Source organism: Parasteatoda tepidariorum, chromosome 3, assembly GCF_982258835.1.
Source record: "Parasteatoda tepidariorum strain Cologne lab strain chromosome 3, Ptep-v5.0, whole genome shotgun sequence".
NCBI lineage: Eukaryota > Metazoa > Arthropoda > Arachnida > Araneae > Theridiidae > Parasteatoda > Parasteatoda tepidariorum.
The window spans coordinates 94,060,075-94,067,825 of record NC_141757.1 but is presented as its reverse complement, the minus strand read 5'-3'; the positions used below and the strand labels follow the sequence as shown (position 1 = coordinate 94,067,825).

The window sequence follows — 7,751 nt, the reverse complement described above, 5'->3', positions numbered from 1 at the left end:
TGTGAAATTTATTTGGAAAAGCTGTTTTATATGAATATATTAGATTGTTTAGAGTTATGCTCTTTCTACAAATTTTGAAAATCTAATTTCTATAAATATTGATGGGTCAAATTCTTCGGTTTTAATTTATTTGCAATAATAACACAGGTTTTCTTTTAGCTATTAAGAATTTCAAACTTACCTTAGAGAATAATAATTTTCCTTTTAATTATTGTAATTCTAATTTCTTAACTCAAAGTATTTTAAAGACGTTCAACTAATTCGCCCAATATTGGAATCCGTATAAATAAACGTAAGCGGTGAAATTTAGGGTTTTTTGTTCCAGACGAATATAGATGGCAGCACTTTATGGGACTTTTTAATCATTGAAAGTTTTTGCTCTATTTTATGTATTAAGTTTTACGAAATTAGTCAGCACTAAATTTTTAAGGATCTGGCAATTTATATTTTATTTTATTTTGATTTGGTTACTCTAACTGTAATTTTGTTTATATTTCCTATTTGTAAATGTGTCCTTATTTGTATTTTCTCAAAGTACTTTTGACTTGTGTTTTTCTGTGTATCATTGAATTTTCATCTGTATTTGAATTTTTGATTTCATTTTCCTATTTAATTTATCCGTTTGGAGGCCTAAGGGCACAATCAGTTTTTGGTTTATCCACTGACTACAGAAAGGCTGTTGCGAACATACATATCTTTAGAATTCCGTTTTTTTGCTTGTTTTCGGTTTCTAACTTTTTATTTAAATTCGTTAAATCAGACAAAATTGGTTTTAGCTGCTTTTAGCGCTTTTTCATTTCAATTTATAATTTTAACGTTTTTTTCTTAAAATTTAGTAAATCATTTTCATACTTTAATTGGCATTATCTTATTATATCGTGGGTATAGTACACTGTAATTAATGGGGTTGGTTGGTGTCGTATCCTCTATTGAATCATATTTCATGGTGTGCTTGAATAGTTTTCGTTATTTCTATGGCATTAAAAGAATACAAATCCTCTTCTGTGGGGTAGTGGGGTGGTCAAATGTAATGAAATTTTCTTCGTTTTTTTACGAAACAAATTCTTGATATAAGCTTCGAGGGAATATTTTGCCTAAATGATGGAATACCTATCCCCAAATGTTCGAGGAAATGGCTTTCGCCATTCAATGTTATTTTTCAGAAATGCTTATGTAAATGAAAAATAAATGAATGAAAGAATAATAATAAATAAATGTAAAGTGCCGGTGGAATTTATGATCCCTTTTTCTTTTAAGTGGGCACCATAATGTTGATCAATGTCACCCTAATAACAGAAGGACAGATAGAGAAGAGAGTTAAACTACATTTATGCCTGAAGCAAAATTTGAATATGAGGTCTCCCTGAACTAACTCCTTGACCCCATACAGATCAGTCGCCTTATGTCACCATTCTAGTTTCGATAGTCTAGTCTTCGTTCTAGTTACCAATCTATCAAAATGCACTAAGATAAGGTTTCAAGTTAAGGCAATATAGTATTAAGGCAAGTTGAATATCTTCTGAGTTAGGTCGATTTGTAAAAACAATAAGTGTTGAACAATATGCAATAAAATATCATAAAGGACTTGGATGCTTAAGTGCCTGACAGTATCGCATCAAGCGTTTGCGTTAGAGGTGACCCAAAAGGGTACTAAAACTACCATTTTGTTGTGATTTTACTGCTTGCTTTGATTTTCTATTTACTTACTTATATCAACTTTGTGTTTCTGTATGTGCAATTAAGTTTCATTCTGACTACCTTTTTTAATGCGCTAATTTTTATTACAATGAGTGTGCTTTTTTAAGTCAAAAGTTTTTGTTTGGGTTTTTTCTTTAATTTTATTTTTTATCCATTTCTTTCCACTTTGGAATATCCACCATTCCTTAATCCATTCGGGAAATAAAGAGGGAAATAAATTTAGCTCTTTTTTCGAAGTTTCGTTGGAGATTAAATAAGCAGAATTTTATAACACGAATAAAACACGAATTTTTTAATTACTATTTTAAAATATCAATTTGTCTTATTTATAATTTAATAAATTGATATTTTTTCAGTTTAATAACATTCTACAGAACATTTAGATATTGTTCAAAAATTAATTTGATAAGTTATTATTTAATGCATTGTTAAATATAATTTTAAATTGAAATATTTTGAAAATGAAGTTAATACTTTCGATTTAATTTGAATTTGATTAAATTAAAAAATTAAATTAAATATAAATTAAAATGAAATTTAACTGAATGTAACTAAATTTAAAATGATGAAATTCCAAGGCAATCTATTTTATCTTCCTTGCCTATCATCTTTTTAGCTGTATATATATTGCTACAATTTTATAAAAAATATATGGAATATATGTGACAATGATAAAGATTTTTTATCATAAAATTAGATGAAACAACAAAATGATGCAAGGAAAATGTAAGAGTTTTGAAAACTGCTAGTGTAATATTTTTAATAAAACTGAACTTGAAATGATCTAGGTGTGCAATAACATCAGAACTTGCATTTGGATATTAGAAAGCATACACTTGCAAGTATTTATGATTTTTAAAACCTTTTTCTAACGAAAATTGCTCATAAAAAATTTTATAGATTTTATTTTTTAATTCTCTACGCATTGTGATTGGATTGATTATTTCAACATTGGTTATTGCGAAAAATAATTTTAAATCTTCCTTGGAAAATATGGGTTTTAATACTTATCCAAAATTTCTTTCTTTCTAGAAACAATTGTAGTTTGATTAAGTATTTAAAATGTTATTTTAGTACTTAGTACTTCAAGTAGTTAAAATCAATTACTTTTTTTGACAATTTAGGCTTTTAATTTTTATGGTTATATTTTGTGTATTCCATCAGCAGTTACGATTTGATTAGTTTTTTTAATGTTTAAAATTCAACAGAATTTTTTTTTGTATGTAAAATTAAGATTTTAATTTATGTTCAATAAAATTTTTTTGACACTTTGCCATGATTAATGCATTTTAATGTTGTTTTCTGCATGAAATACTATTAATTTTGATTTTCTATTGATAGTGGGGTTTGATTTTTGATCTATAAAATATTTCTTTTATCATGTAAGCAATTATCATGTGATTCATTATTATAAATACTATTCTCCATATAAAGGAGTTTTAAATGAATTTTCTCTCGCAAAACTATACTTTTAATTTTTATATACGTAATATTTTTCATTCAGCAGATAGGCTTTTTTTTCAACAAACCTATCTTTTTCTGCAAATTTAAATTCTAAACACTCAATAAGCTGGAAAATATGGCCCCAATTATTTAAACACTTGAGCTGAGGAATGGTTCGGCCGCTTAATTTCTCTTTTTTGTGTTTTCTCCATTTCTTCGAACATAAAATAAAATTTACAGATATAAAATTACCAAACATAATTGCAAATGCAGAAAATTCTTTGCTAATTTTTATTGTTTAACTTGCGAATATTCGAAAAATGTTTTAACTGTAAAGTACGTGAATTCTTACCCCAATTTAATTTACGTTGTTTTAAAAAACAAAATTCCAATTTTGGAAGGCATCGTTCGAATAGCTTTTGATTAAATAATAATTTTTTTAGATAGCGGAATTCTTGCGCTAAATTGAAATTGACTTTCGAGTGCTCTCTTGTCTAAATTATTTGGGTCATATTTTCAAAACATTAAATTAATTGGTCTGGCTACCCAGAAGTTGAGGGTCAAGAACCTAAATCTCCCCAAAAAGCTTCTTTACTAAGGGAAAGTGTTTTATGTTATTATGCATGATATCGTCTGATGTAATTAATCAGCATGTTTAAAATTAATCTTTCGAAAGCTAATAGTAAGTTAAAATTGAACAGTTAGAAATTTAGGTGATCACATTTTTCCACACTGTATATACTTCAAAACGCAAGATGTGCTTACAATTTTATTTGCTGACTTCAATTTACGTTCAAAATAAACAATTTTGAATAAAAATATCTTAAGAGATTTGTAATTTTGACTTCAAAAGTCAAGTCCTACTTAAAAAACAGAATGAAAAGTGAACTAGAGTTCTCAAAATTTTAAGTTTTGTCACCTGTGATGAACAACTTAATTTATATCAGATTTTCGGCTATCAAATTAATCGCAGTTTTTAAATTTTAAATTAGATCCGGTGGACATTAGAACTATAGGATCAAGCACTAGGACAAACTTTCTTTCAAAGAAGATATTTTAATGGACCACATTTGTTTCAAGGGGAGAGGGAATCTCCAGGATCCTTGTATCCTATTGTTATGTCCCCGAACAAGATTTTCTAATCCATGATTCGCTTACTTCTGAAGAAATTTGATCTCTGTGGTTTACGAATCATTCATCCATTACATGAATTCAAATATGGGACAAATCATTGGGAGGCCAGAGCTCTACTTCATGTATGGAAAGTCGAGTTGTATTCAACCCGAGTCTTAGTGGGGTTTAACTTGTTAATGTAACTTGTTAACTAAACTTGTAACTTGTTAACTAAATGTTTTTGACATGCATATATAAATGTAGCATGTATTAGTATATCTTGTGATATCTGGCTGACAAATAACTTTGTTCTTTTGATATTTAAAGAAATACTATATTTTTGTTAACAAAATATGCATTATTATTTTTTAAATTGTATGAAGATTTATCTGAACCGAAATGAAGCTGCCTGCTGTTGTTGTTCTGATGACTGTTTTGGTGATTGTTTCAGGTAAGTTTAATAAGTATTTCAGGATAACTAAATTTCATCATTCGTAGAATGATTAAATTAATGGAGGGTTCGATGTAAATTGGACCAAAATTATCTTCTCGAAACTTCTATATCAGAAACCTGCTAAATAGATTGGAAAATAATTTTTTTTTCCAAAACTCATTTAAGAATTAAATTTATGCTAAACGATTTATATATTTTTCTCATAAATTTTGAAAAAAGACAAATTATTAGAGTATTAATAATTTTCCAGCTATGCATTTTTAACTGTGAAAAATAAGTTTAAGAATTTTTTATAAGAAATATAAGTATGAAGTTGATCTGTTTAGTGTTACGAGATAACAGCCTAATGGGACACTAGAACTCAAAATCTTAAAATTGAAATCTTTTTGTGTTGGAACCTTTTTTTTAACACAGTCAAAATATATAATTTAACGTTCATTTACCGTATACTTTTATAGACAAGGCAAGCTTTTAAAACTATACCGTAAATTTCTGTAAATTTACTTTGTAACTGTAGAGTACTAGAGTTCTTCTACGGGGGCAGACATCGTTTGCACTTTCAGAATGATCGAATCTACAATCAAGACGTTTTTTTTTATCGTCATATACCTTCAAATAAAACCTTGTCAGTGACGTCATAAGAGAACGCTTTATCTTTTATGTTACTATTATGATTACTGACGGTTTCCGCCACCTGCTTCCTAACGCTCGCCATGTCCAAAAGATTGCTACCCGGTAGAATAGATTTTTGTAACGCTTTCTTTTAAAATTAAATTTTATGAAAAAAGGTTGCTTTATTTAATTTATTTTGTAAATGTCTTTTTTTAAAGCATTTTATGAAACGTTTGTTCCAAACTTCATTAAATACGAAAATTGGTTCCTGTAAATCATAATTTTTTTAAACTTGTCACATAAGATATCGCGCATATGCATAACTGTCACGCAAAAGTTACGTGCCTAGCATCAAATATAAAAATAAATAATAATTATTTTTTATGGTACACTGCTTCTTTATGATAAATTAAGTTCCACAAATAGCTAATGCTTTAAATTTGTATTTTTAGATTCTATAGTTCAAGTGAAAGCTGAATGTACTCAAGGATGCCCATTGTCCCCAAAACAATGTTTAAGTTGTTGCATTAGCGAAGGCCATGGATATGGTTCCTGTCATAATATTTTCTTTTGCCAATGCGGTGATTGAAAATAGTCAAATAATTATATATTCAAATGAGAATGGAATATGAAAGAATAATAAAATAATTGATTCTGATTTTGTAATTTTCTAATAGGGTTTTATCGATTATTTAAGTTGAAAAACATGACTAGCGCAAAAACATGATTTCAGGCAAAATTTTCGACATGGATTTATAACAAATTTAAAATCCCTGCACTCATAGCTTCCTAAAAATACGTTACATTAGCTTGTATTGCAATTATTTATAAAGTTATAGCAGTTTTTCTGCAAAGTGATGTGGATAGACTAATACATTTTAAATTTTGAAATGCGTTGTCTCAAAATCAGATTTTTTTCACATTTTTCATCACTTTTAAACACGATATTTCCTGTTGTTTTTAAAATAATTGTCTGTAATTTTTCATGAGTATTTATGATTGTAGCACACATGCTTTGAACTACAGACTAAGAAAGAAGAATTTCATTTTCTATAGATGTTTTTTCACGAAGACAAGCACGAAAATTTTTAAAAATTTGCTTTTTAAACTACATTGATTCCTAAGTCAGTAGTATATGCACTTGCCTTTAAGATAATAAACTGCTGTTTGTAGAAAATGCAACACCATGAAGGAATCATCAGAATCAAATGAAATTCGCAGCAAATGTCAATTATAGGATATTATGCAAATTAATAAAGTTTCAGAGCCATCGCGCGTGCGTGGCGCGCGCAGCGCCCTCTGAATTGATGCTGAAAGTGTATAAATAAAGTGCTGTAGCGGGACGTTGAAAATAGTCTATGATTATTTGTTAGTGGCAAACGTTTAGTGAAACCTGAGTATGCCTCCACGACGGAAGAATAAGAAATTCAAGCAACTTACGGAGTTTGAACGAGGGAGGATAATCGGCCTTCGAGAAGGAGGATTTTCCTATCGCGCAATAGCAGCTCGTATGCTGCGGAACAGTTCCACAGTGATGCGAGTTTGGAAGCAGTGGACCGACGAGCACCGAACAACTCGAAAAACAGGCACTGGACGACAGAAGGTGACGTCAGAGCGCGATGATCGACACCTGCTCCGCATGGCGGTGAATGATCGCACAGCTTCCTCCAGGCAGCTGGCAGCACATTGGTCTACTGCTACAGGTGTACAATTGTCGGCTTCGTCAATTCGTCGTCGTCTGCTGCGCCGTGGATTGCGTGCAAGGGTGCCATTATACAGGATTCCCCTCACGGCGGATCATCGACGGCTGCGTCGGCAGTGGGCTCTTGAGCACAGAGACTGGCGAGCTGATTGGCACCAAGTTGTCTTTTCAGATGAATCACGCTTCAATTTGTGGACCCATGATGGCCGTGTTCGTGTTAGACGTTATGCCGGTCAACGCTGCCTTCCTGAGTGTATTATTGAACGACATAGTGGTCGAACACCCGGAGTTATGGTCTGGGGTGCGATTTCGTATCATGGACGATCCAATTTGATACGAATTGAGGGTAATCTCAATAGCAACAGATACGTCCGTGAAGTGCTACAGCCCGAAGTCGTTCCTTTCCTTCAAGGCATCCCTGGAGCTATCTTTCAGCAGGATAATGCACGCCCACATGTTGCGCGGACTGTTAGAGACTTCTGTTCAGCACAACGCATGCAACTTCTTCCTTGGCCTGCTTATTCGCCGGATATGTCGCCTATTGAGCACGTGTGGGATATGGTTGGTCGGCGTCTCACTCGTGATCCGCGTCCTGCAGTTTCCAAAGACGAACTTTGGTTGCGCATACAAGCGATATGGAATTCTCTTCCTCAAGCAGATATTCAACATCTGTTTGACTCCATGCCACGTCGTATAGCAGCACTTATTGCAGCGCGTGGTGGCTGCACC

At 31.3% G+C, this 7,751-nt stretch overlaps 1 long non-coding RNA gene across 1 annotated transcript; it reads left to right on the top strand.

The window, feature by feature from the left end:
- Window positions 1-2,385: 2,385 nt before the first annotated feature.
- Window positions 2,386-5,976, top strand: LOC107439136 (uncharacterized). Its single transcript, XR_001583482.5, has 3 exons — window positions 2,386-2,540; window positions 4,638-4,705; window positions 5,773-5,976. It is a non-coding gene; the product is annotated as an uncharacterized LOC107439136 (long non-coding RNA).
- Window positions 5,977-7,751: the final 1,775 nt, after the last annotated feature.